Raw genomic sequence first — 12,743 nt, 5'->3', positions numbered from 1 at the left:
GCCAATATTGCACTTCTTACTCGGTTACTTTTATCAAACAGATTATGAGCTAATACAAAATAAGCATCAATTATAAAAAAACAAAAAGCAGAAAAAAAACATTGACATAGGTAAAAATATCCAGGGGCAGTATTCAAAGTTATCCAAATGAGCTCCACCCTTACCAGCTGTGATGAACACACTTCAGAGGTTTTTTCTAGAAAAAATATAGTATGAGGACACTAACCTCACTTCCAGCCAAAATTACGGCCCCGCCCATTTTTCCGGCCAAAATCCTGCATTTAGAGCGAAGCTGAAAATAATAGTGTCTTCATGTCTTAAAGCTGCTGAGTCATGTATTGCACCTCAAACAACAAATAAATCCAGAGTTACGGTTTCTTTACTACCTCCAGAAAAAGGAGTAAAAGAAAGGATGTAATTCAGAAATCTCAGTTTCAGTTTAAGCCTGCCACTCGTCCACCAGCAGACCCACCGGACATCTATCCCCCGTAAAAACAAAGCTGCCATCTGACGCTCTTTTTGACACGATTTTCATATTTTTTCAGTCATTATACTGTTTTTAACAAACAGAAATGTGTTTTTCTGGCATCACTTTAACATTTTACGTGGAAAATCTGCATTTTGGTCTGAGGGCGCACTCTGACGGTACGAGGGCGCAGCGCCCCTGTTACCCGGTTAAGACAAAACCCTGCCCTTTTTAAATAAATCTATACTCATAATCCAGTAATTTAATATATTTGAGTCTGAAATCAGCCATAATGCATGAGAAGTACTTTGTACTTTAAGTATATTTTGATGTCAATACATTTGTACTTTTACCAGAGTGAGACTTTGAATTCAGGAATATTTTTGGGAAATATCTGAGTACGGTACTTCTTCCACGGCTGTCAGGTTGTGAATGACGGTTAAAGGATAACATCAGTGTATGTTTTCCTTGTGTCCCTGTGTATTTACATGTGTTAATTGAAGGTGATTAATCTCTTTTTGACTCATTGTTGTCAGAACTTCTTCTCGTCGTTTGTCAGATTTAGCCTCTTTGACATGTCAATTATCCCTCTCATGTCATACTATCGGCCTAGTTGTGATGTTTTATTGTTTCCCTCTCTTTCTCCACTTATTGTTTTGGTCCACTTGCTTTATAGACTCTCAGAAATTCGAAGTTCCTCTCATATCCACACACACACACACACACACCCCCGCACACATACACCCGCCGTCAATCAGCCTTCCCATCCTCTCTGCTGCCACCTCTTCCACCGCAGGGAAAAGGTCCTGCTGATTAGAACAGGTCTCTCAGTGAGTGCCATCCATCATCATCTAACCTACCGCTCCTCCCTTCTGATTACTCTGTCCCACACACACACACACACACACACACACACACACACACACACACACACACACACACACACACACACACACACACACACACACACACACAGAGACACACACACACACACACACACACACACACACACACACACACAGAGACACACAATATCTGAATAGTTTACATTGATTGAATCAGGATTAATTAGCTATGAGGTAATCATTGGCTGCAAACAAGGCTGTATGTCAGAGTTGACATTTAGTCGACACAAGAGGGAAAGAGGGGAGGGTGTGTTTGTGTGTATGCATGTGTTAGTATTGGGGGGCTGTGTTGCTGCTCCTTCTCCACTGTCAGACAGAGGGTCTGACTGAGGTCTGTTTGGTTGTAAAAAGCAAGCTGACAGCTTTGTTAACAAGTCCGAGCAGATGAGAGGGATTATTTGATTCCATGGCATGGGGATGGTATTGAGCAGACAGCCCTCAGTTAGCTTTGGATTTGTCAGCTTTCAGTGATTCACTTGTTATTTTTCATAAATGTGCCTGTTCCAGAGTAGAAGGCAGTCGTAGCAGTCAGTATTAGCCAGGTTCTCCTTCAGGTGACGCTGCGTCAGGAAGAGCTGCAGTCATCTTCAACATTAAATATCAAAGTAAGTTCTGATGGTTTATCTGGTCAACGCCATTGGATGCAACCAAAGCAATGGATGTAGCTAAGGTGCAGACGTATAAATGGTTACATAATGTGTACAATAAAACAATAAACATAATGAGGCTGCTAAATCTGGAAATTGCAATTAAATGAAACAAATGTCTGTACACTCTTGGTCAAGTATCCCCTTTAATTACAAACAAAAAAGTAACCCTAGTCAAGAGTTGTTGGGAATATGTTAGCGTGAATATGTTTCCAAATGCAGTTGGTCATTTTTGAAACATTGCAAACCTTTAGGAACTAACATATTTTCTTTAGACCCGTGAGGAAACACAACAGCACTTAGACAGATGTGTGTGTGCGTGGTTGTATGTGTGTTGAAACCTTATTGTGTCACATGATATCCCCTTTCTTCCTTACTATAATTCCTAATTTGCAATGACTTAAGCCTTCATATCTATAAATGCTATGTACTGTAGTATACCTAGTGTCTGATTCCACCCATCCCTCTCCTGGTTACAGAATAGCGAACTAGTTGAGCCGTGTCGTGTCGGGTTGTAGTTTATAAAATGCAAGGATGCTATATGAGTGATTTGCTTTATGAAGGCCTACACATACTTGGAAATCATATTTATTTCATCTTATTATACTTGCATATGGGATGACGTGTGTTTTAATGGTTAGCGTGAGTCACACGCAGCACAATCTGAAGGTTACATACGGCAGATGAACAAGCTGGAAACATCAGGTTCACTCTCTTAAACACATGGCTCTTCCTGCTGTGCTTAAGGATTTGGATAAAAGGAACAACCTCACTTACATTTTATCATAATTATTTAATCGTAGTATTTGTTAACGGAACATGCCACACACGGTCAAAGAAGCATTTTTCTAATACATTTCAATTATACATCTTCAGAGCTCTCTCTGTGCCGGTGTGTTTGACATTTTTCTTCATAGCAGAACATGCTTGGAGGATGTGTGGGATACGTGCTAACACAATAGAGCAGCAAGCTAATTATGTTCCTGTCAATTATTCATCGGTGACTCAGGTTCGCAGGCTCGCAGACACACACAGTTTCCTCCATACCCGGTGTATCTTAAAGGCTCGCTCACAGGGACCACAGAAGAACTTATAGGCATCAATATTTGATAGTTAATTACGGGACCAAAGCCACTGACTTTAATATTCCTGGAGAGGCGCTTGTGGCGGGTCTCTGCTGCTCATTGTTGTTAGTGACTCACAGGGCTGGAGGAATGTCGGATGAATTCATAAATATAGAAAGATATGGAGAGTCTGCCCAGCCATACATATGCATGCAAGACAGCACACACAGTCCTACACACACACACTTTAAAGGAAATTAGTTTTTAACTTCCTGGGTAAAATGTCACTTATATTATGACTTCATTTAGCTTGACAGATTTGGATTTGTGTTATTAATTTTGAGTTTGATCTAGTTAAGATAAGATAAGAGGTACTTTTTAAATCCCTAACTGGGAAATATTTGCGTTAAACTAAACAAAACAAAACAAGGCAATGCACATAATTAGAAATTAAAAGAGGAGAAATAAACAATTATAACAATATTTAAACATCTCAAAATAGGAACAAACCAGCATTAGAGAGGAAAACATTGAATGTAAATATAAATGTAAAATGTACAGTGAGAAGTCCAGTAAACAAAGAGAAGCTATGGAGCTGAGATTTCTCTGCCAGCCGGACATTGTAGTTTACCTAAAAGGATCTATGTGTTTAGCACCCAACTTCCTGGGGGAGTAAACACAAATTTTACAAAGAAATTAGTTAAGCAAAAATAAAAACAATAACAAAAGTCTTTAGATATTTGAACATTGAAAGAAATACTAAAAAATAAATAAATTAAAAGCTAGAATACCTTGCTTTTGTTTCTTTGCAACACTAAGGAAATGGCAGCAAATTATGTCGTCAAATGAAACTATAATGTAGTAAAAGGTACATTTTTCCCAACAATCGTTACTATAAATATTATTGTTGATGTGATTGCAAACTACATTGACAGGGCAAACAAAATATCCAAATGTCCCCCTTTTGTCTGTCTCCATGTATGTATTGCACCCCCACCTGACTCCTCCATTACCCCCAGGGGCAAAAGCTGGGTATTTGGAAGTGGGCAATGTTAGTTTAGTCCTGCCTTTGGGACTAATCACCTAATGAGGGCATTAGAGGAGTGTTAGGGTCACAGCGATTTGTATTAGGGTGTGTGTGCATGTGTGTGTGTGCTTTGGTGCAGGTGGTATCCCTTGACATAGAGGGACCCCAGGGAGATATTCACAGGACCAGAGCAGGCTCCAGGGCCTAAGCTGTGCCCAGTCACAAAACTGCTTGGACGGTGATGGATACCTTGCCCCAGGGAGAATGGCCACAAGAGCACTTAAGCGTAAACAATCACACACACACACAAACACACACACACACACACATGCTCGACAAAGCAAGATCCAAGTCCCAGACACAGAGCAGACAGAGCACACAGCGAGGTGGAAATGAGATGTTTAGCTTGATGATGCGTGACATCTGTAATGCATTCTAATTCTCCCCATCGGAGCACTAGTCTTTAAGAATGATTGATGATGTTGTTTCATCGTCTCAGTAAACACAGCTTAATAAATGAAGACCATGTCTGATCAGCCTTGAATGGAAACACCACTTCAATGATTCAAACTGAATCCAGCATTGTCCTAAAACTATAAAGGGATCATGTACATTTCTAGGAATGTTGAATCCCCCCTTTTGTACGGTGTTTTGTTGTAACATAATTTCTCATTCTGTCATACTGAGGAACATTGTATCTCATTTCCTTTTGACTGTGTGTCTGTGAGCGATGTGTGTGTCTTTGTCTAGCTGATGTGTCATTGTGTATGCCTTTTTGACCGGGGTACTTGACAGTGAAACTGCTTGTTTGACTGTTCCGTAAACTGTGCGGAGAGTAGCAATTTCACAATCATCACATCACGCTTTGCAGACAACATTATTACAGATGTGGTGTGGCCAAGTCTGCTATTATCATTACTTAACCCCAGTGCAGTTGCCCTGAACATAAGCCTACCATTAACATTAAATGTTAATCACCCATGCAACCAGCCAGTTCGCTGTCGAGGCTCTCTGCAGTATTGTATTCCAATGCATTCTGCATATATTGGACAGCTACCATGTAATTGGCTAATACATTTCAAATCAGGTAGATACAGGAGGGTGTTTAGAAGAAGGAAAGCATACCGAGTGCATGGAGTTACATTTTTGTGTGTCCCTTTGTTGAAAGCATTTGCATTTTGGGTTGTGGAAGCAGCTTGTGTATTCGCAGCGGGCCATGCTTCTGAGCACAACTTCAGCTACACTTTTGTATGCTAAATTCACAACATACTGTATACAACTCACCTCTGTGGATTCCCTCCATGGCATTGAACTGCCGCATTGCATGAGGCTTTCCCTGTGCAATATATTCCCGAGTATTGATGGTTACAGTATGCACCATGCACTGCAGTGCAGAAGGTATGTATCAAATAACCTAAGACATGAGTTGACATACACTCCAGTACAGGGAGCTACTGTAATCCTCTCGGGAAGAGGGCACTGAATACATAACACCACAGACCTTGTAGTAAGTGACATCAGAGGGTCTTGTGAGGTTCCTCTACTGGAGACCATCACCTCCTGGGACCCACAAGACAGAGTTGTGGAGTATAAGCTAGGGTAGAACTGTATTTTCTGTATTTTATTTACTATTACAATAAGTTTTCTGGTAAATATAATATATTTGTTTATTAGTTGAATCTTTTTTTGCTGCACATTATTTAACAATAGATCAATGTAGCTGTAGAACTTGCAGCAGTGTTTTAACTGCTGTGGTCTCGATCATAATTCAGTGATAATGTGTTGACAAAAGCACGGTCTGCATTTGTTATTGTACGCTTAAAGACAGGCACTGTTTTCTAACTGCTGACAGCTTTTAAACTCACTTAAATTACCGTAACTAAACCAGTTAAAACAAATGATAATTGGTATGTTGTTGCAAGTTAAGTTCTGTGGTCCTTACTCATGGTCATCTTGTAGCTTAATTACAAACCCTTGTTCTATAACAATGTCATGTAGACTCAACTCCAATTGGTATTTGTTTGTAAAAAGTGCCTTTCAACACATTGTCTGGTTTTAAACCGTATTCCCAGAAACCATTGTACAAACTGTCATGACTTTTAACTACCTATCTGTGGTTCAGGTTTACTCAGTCTCTCTTCACATCCCTGCTTTGGAACAGCTAATATCCATTTTGCTGTGTGTCTTCATGTGTCAATCATATGTGCGTTGGACCATTCAGAAAGATCTATACTGAACATTGAGCTTTGGATAGGTATAGTCAGATACCAAACTGAGAAACCTTTAAACCGTGAGCAATCTCGAAATCTTTTTAGGAACATATTTTAGGTAGCTACATTCAATTGCCGTTTGCCTTAATTTACCCGTGCAACATAGCAACCCGTGCAGCATGTGGGTCCCAGGTTTGCTGCTTAACTTTTGTGGTTAGGCAGACATTTTCTATTCCTTTATCTGCGGTTTGCGTTATGCCAAATAATTACTTTTCCAACACCAGTTGCTACTATATATTTACTTTTCAGTAAGTAGAAGAACCTGCCTGAAAGGGCTCCAGATTAAAAACATGAATACACTATTAATACCCTTGGCTAAAAGCGAAGAAAACCGGTAATAAAGAATGTTCTGAAAGAAGCAGATGTGGTGTACAAAACTGACATGGTTTGAAAAATATGCACCTGCCAGCCACTGGGATGTTCTTCACTACAAGGTTTACAGACTAACAAATTAAAGGAATAGAGAACGACTATGTGACTACACATGCTTGCCTTTAGTGTCAGATTCTTGGCCCAAAGCCCGAAATGAAGAAACGAAGGAAAACTGCACGACATGAAAGTTCAGGTTTCGCGAAACAGTGGGAAGCTTATTAAATCCTCTTTGATCCTGCTGTCTTTGATATCTGTGCTCTCATAAAGAATTCACTTTCAGTAGTAAATATAGGTAGTTCAGAGAGACATCATGACACACACCCCTCGTTCCCTTACAGTCTCTTTAAATTATACAAAACAACCTGGGAAAATATGCGGGTCGTATAAATAAAAGGACAAAAAAATCACCAAGAAAGGAATTGGGATTTTTCAGTTCCTTGACTTGGTTACATTTGGGATTTTGAGGGGGGGGTTGCAGTTTATGATGGTAATAAGGTTTTGTGAGAAGGTCAAAATCAGTTCACTTAAGCAGTTGTGAGCGCATTAGTTTTTCTCTGCACATAATTAAAATAAATCAAATGATTGGGACCTCATTACGTCTTAATGTTTTGCTTAAAAATGTTAATATTTTTTGAATGTCCTCAGAGGTCAAAGTATTTGTTTAATGTTCCTGTTATTCTGACATTCTTCTGTTGGTGAAGTAAGACCTTGCAATGCCCAACAACAAATTTCATTTTTAAAGATCTATATTATTATAATGCTTTCTTGTGTCAGAGTCAAACTAGTACATGTTTAAAGAGCCTGAACATCGACTATGTAACTTACTACGTCTAAACAATCAAATGCTTGAAACTGCGTCTCTACTTGAAGATTTATGTGTGTGTTTGTGCTGTTGTGTGGCTGAGTTGACAAATGTGGCTGGGTTAGCTCAGATGAAAAGCCCTCTGCCCCTGACCCCATACCCCAGTTGCCATGCCGTCTCCCTGTTTGCAATTGTCCCAGTTGAAAATAATGAGCAGCATCTATCAGGGGCCTGCCATCCCGTCCTGTCCTGTCCCAGGCGAGAGCCTGACCTGGCAATGCCACCCTGCTGAGCCCACCATGCCCGGGGGGCCAGGCCTGTTTGTTTGCCTCGCCCAAAGGATGACACCGTGCCACGGAGACGGAAAGGTCACGGCTGCCCCTGACCTGACCTCTCACCCCTCCTTCTGCTTAATGCCAGGGCACTGGGGGTGTGATGACTGGATAACACACATGAACTCAGTTAGATAAACAAGCAGCACACACACAAAGAAACCACATTACCCCGAGCAATCACAAACTTTAAGATGTGATCTTTATGAATATAGGTGATCTAGTCGACATTTGTTTTGTGTGGAAAGTGCAAACAAGGTTTCCACCACAGAGATAAATACTTGATGTATACATGAAAGTTTACTTAATTGGAGCTGTAATCTGCAACGTGAGTGAAGCCAGAAAGATTCAGACCCCCGCGTCCTCATTAAAAAAAAGCTCAAACCTACTTTGGAGCAGTAAGTAGGAGAATTGATTAGGACGCTAACGCCTGTTGTGATATCCATTTCTCATTGTTCTCTGCTGGCTCGATCCGGCAGGCGTTTTCACTGTACATTCCAATTACCTCGGTGCGGATCAAGAAAGGTGCCAGATTAAACTAGAGAAACCTTGCTAACACAAAGAGAATTCTTAACTTAACAAGATGTCATTCCTCATTGATAAGCCCTGTCAGAATTTCTGTGGCTTCCCTTTCTGAATAATTAGGAGGCTTTTGGATTTGAATACAGAGACTTCAGGAACCGTTAGATACTGTGTGCAGTGCTCTGTTTAATATTTCACAAATTTCCCCCTTCAGTCAAGCCCATGAATATTTGTAATGGGTTCTTTCAACTCCCTTTTTCAAGTTCTTGCTCAAAAACATGTGAAGTAGAGCAAGTTTAAGTATATCCATGAAGTAATGTACAGTATGGTGCAACTGGTACAAGTCTTCCTGACATGCGAGTTAATAATTGAGCCTATGTTGCTGTGAAGTTACGTAAATGAGTGTCAACAATTTATTTTAATGCTCATATTCCAGTTCACGGTTAAGATTTAATCCATAATTCCTAGTTTCACTGAGAAATAAGTTGGTCATTGTTTTTCCTTTGTGGTCACACTCTTCCTTAGATAAGTCTAAACCTCTAATGGGTGTCAAAAGCCTCCAAAGACAAATGTCCGCATTATTTTGACCACTTTCATTTGGTTCACCATAGACGCGTTTGCCTAGAGCCTCACACACTGCCTCACTACTGTGCATTTGCTGTGAGTGTCTTGTTCGTGGAGCTCTTTTAAGTGTCATCATTTAGGCTCCAGCACCCTCAGTCAAAACGAGGAGGGTCCTTATTATAATGACCATCACCCTTCCCCTGTATCCTAAATGACATTACATCTTTTCCCCTCAATTTCAGATCTAAAATAGAGTAGTTCACCCAAATAATGTCTGTTAGTAATGGAAACCCTTCAGAAAATACACATTCACACACACAGGCCCACACCCACACACATACATCATGCTATTATCACACTCCAGGGGAAGTCTTATTAATCTTCAGAGTTTTTTTTTTTTTTTTTGCCCTTCTTCCTCATTTGGAGGCAGCTCATGAACAATTCAGCTTCTGCCTGCTAATGGTGTTTCACAAGGCTCTGTGGGATATCTTTTATACATCAATAAGGGCAATTATCAGCTTAACTGAGAACGCAGTGTCGCCAGCTCAGCCATGCCCTTCTCTTCTGTGCTCTACACCAGGGTACTGTCTTGACATGCTTTAGTAAAGCAATGCACCAGCACCGGCAGAATTAAGGGTTTTGCTTACCGCTGGGCGTCCATATTAAAAACCATGCAGAATACTAATCTTAGTTAGGCTTACTTACAGGTTGAAACATTTTGCAAAGGGCAGCACATTTCAATTGACAACTTTACATAAAACGCTTGGCATACCAACAAATAGATAATTTAGGGTGAAAATATATTGTTAGTTTGAAAGCAGATCAAGTGCTTTGAACTTGTCCGTTGTTTATTAGGTTTTTACGTTTAACACGCCCAATTGAATAATTTATCTTGGTTTCCTTTTTTTCTTGCGTTATATTTATTCCCTAATGCCACTCTCTGGAATAACAAGTTAAAGCACTTGGCACAAGAGGGCACTAAAACCACGCATACCCCCCGGGGATGCCACCTCCACCCCGTCCCAACTGTCCTGCCCACATGCCGTTTTCATTGTTCCGAAGGGATTGGTGTGGAGGAGGGCAGCCGTGCACAGCTGGCAGCATTAGCGGCTTAACCCTTGATGCTAATGCTAATATAGGATTGGGCTTGGAGCAGACATCATGAGCCATATGACCACTGGCGGGCAGGAGTTAAGAGGGGCGAGGGGTTGCCGGTGGTGAGCTGATCCGTGCATGGATTAGTGGGAAACATGGCAGAGTTATTCCACTGGAGAATGCCACCACTCGGGTACAGCTCCCACTGCGCTAATTAGATCAAGTCTAAAAAATGTCATGTGTCTGGGATTCAAGGCTGTTATCGCTGTCTGCTCTGTTGGGTTGCTTGGACTTTTTGTCATGTAATATCTATCCACTGATGTTGCCTTTTATTTTTTCTTCTACTTTTTCAACTGAATCTGTGCAAACTAATCCTCAAACCTGATTTCTTGTGTGTAGCAGCATTTCCCGGTCAATTTGAAGCCGTGCCCTGTGGCCTCTCTCCGATCCCGTGCTCCAACCATCGTATCTCTGCCACCATGTCTCTCGGTGCCAGCCGTTGCTTCATCCCTCTGTTCTGTGGTTCAGTCCCCTTATTGGTTGTCCAACTGTCCTCATCTGGTGAGACACCAGCAGCTGGCCAGACAGACCTGAGGTAGTGCAGTGGCTGCGGAGCTCAGTGGCCCTCAGAGGCCCACAGGCCTTTGTGCTCAGTTCCCACAGCAGCTCCAAACCTCTGTTTATGAACAAGAGGGATCAGTCCAGGGCTTATATTTATAACCACACCACCATGACCGCCGCCACACCATCGCAGTAATCACCACTGTGCATTGAGCCTGAGTGGAGCAGACACTTGGCCCACTCCAGATGGGCACTGGCCAGCTTGGCCCTTCAGCCCAGCAGCTCTGAACAGAAATCATAGATGGGCTTTGGGCCTGCCAGCTCTGACCTGGCAAACCAGTTGTTGTGATCTAGAATAGGGAAAATTCGGGAACATGATGATAATGTTTCAGCTTAATCATTTGAAAGGTCAGTTTTGCTTTGTTCGCTGTTGTGCTTTTGTACGGTGATTTGTGAGTGCAAGGTTTCAAATGGCTGGATTAATGTTCTCATGCTGAGTGTCTGTGTCATACATTTTGGCAGACTGTATGATTTTGTTTTAGTCTGATGAATTTAAACCACTGCCAGAAATGCTATTTATTTCCAAACCAGAAAGATTAAAAGGCTTATTGCTGTTCAGCTGTTTTTATTTTTACCCCATTTTATGTTGGATGACTGATCTCTTCGTTTGTCAGCAAACTCTGTTCTGTTTTCTTTATCTATTTATCTATCTACATAATCCAACATTTCTTCATCCAAGCCTTATTTTAAGTCAACAATTTGTTCCCAGGTTAGGGTTTTTTTCCGAGTCTTTGAAAAGCATTTATTTATTTCTCTTTTCCCTGTCTTCACCCCTGGAAAGGTGCAGTTGTGGTCGCAAGAAGTGAGGAAAAAGTGAGGACCAGTCTCGTCACACAGCCCACCACAACAACCTGACAGTGCTTCATTTCCTCATTGTTATTGATCCTCGAGGTCAGCCTCAGCGGTCCGGAGGTGCAGGAAAGGAGACTCCATTGTGCCAGTTTAAACCCACGCTGACCTGCCCATCTGAGATTTTAGGTTGCGTTTCCATGGTTTTCTGTGGAGGCCTTGATGAACGCCCATAGGGTGTATTAGTGGGAGCTCTGGCTGCACAGCAGAGCCACAAGTAGGTGAAATGCAAACAGAGCTTGCGGGTTGTCAGAAAAAAGACCTTAGAGTACAAACCATTAGTTCATTTGCTGACTCGACCTCCACAGCAGACTAAATGATGGGTTTGACTAGTGTTCAGAAAGTGTGAGGAGATGAGGGTTATTTGCTGTGTGAATGAGAAATACTGGGACACTGGTAAAACAATGGAGATCCACGACACGATTGGGATAACATTGATTTCACATCGCTTGTTGGCAACGTGGTTATAAATAATAAAGTCTCTTGACGAGTTAATATCATATAATCAGTATTCAGCTTTGGCCCATTTATACAGGACAGAAGTTCCCGAATGTCGTCATCTCTCATAGCGTCTTAGTGCATATTACCCTTTTCATCCACCTCTGGATCATCTTCAACATGCCAACTCGCTGGCCGTTAATGCCTGGGACTATAAACAGCATTTTCTGCATGGGCTCATCCGGAAATCACACAGACTCAGTACTGAAGAGCTGGCAGGGTAAAGTCTGTTTGATGTCCTGTCCAAATGTTTGGACATATGCGTTCTAACATAAAAATATAGCAATTATAAATAGTTTTTTTTAAGACAACAGTGATCTCAATAAGATTATCAATACTTAACCTTCCATTTACTCAGAATTGGCATTTGTTCTCTTGACCCAGGGTGTAGAAACATTTTAAAGCTCAGACACAAGGCATGTAAACCAAACCAGTAAAGGATTAGATTGAAGGCCTCAGCATAAATAGTAAATCCCTGAGGATTGACTGGCATCAGCCATATTGTATTGCGGACTTTCTGGATCATTGTAGACACAACTCACATTGATCGTTGTCTATTTGACAGGTGGTGTCTTTTTAGCTTAGCTGTACTTGAGCCAATGACTGAGAAGATGATTTGCATATTGTTTCTTTTTGTTACTTTTTACTGAGTATTTAAATATTGTTCTGAAAGGTACACTCTTTAAGCCGGTGTTATATTTTCTTATGG

The 12,743-nt window shown here is 41.2% G+C and overlaps 1 long non-coding RNA gene across 1 annotated transcript in view; it reads left to right on the top strand.

The window, feature by feature from the left end:
* Positions 1 to 12,009, top strand: part of LOC134863868 (uncharacterized) — a 53,865-nt gene extending 41,856 nt beyond the window's left edge. Inside the window, exon 4 of the long non-coding RNA XR_010165725.1 lies at positions 11,469 to 12,009. This is a non-coding gene — a long non-coding RNA (uncharacterized LOC134863868). The remainder of the gene's footprint in view (positions 1 to 11,468) is intronic.
* Positions 12,010 to 12,743: the final 734 nt, after the last annotated feature.

Source organism: Eleginops maclovinus, chromosome 4 (assembly GCF_036324505.1).
Source record: "Eleginops maclovinus isolate JMC-PN-2008 ecotype Puerto Natales chromosome 4, JC_Emac_rtc_rv5, whole genome shotgun sequence".
NCBI lineage: Eukaryota > Metazoa > Chordata > Actinopteri > Perciformes > Eleginopidae > Eleginops > Eleginops maclovinus.
The sequence above is the reverse complement of the archived record's forward strand: the minus strand, read 5'-3'. Positions and strand labels throughout refer to the sequence as shown.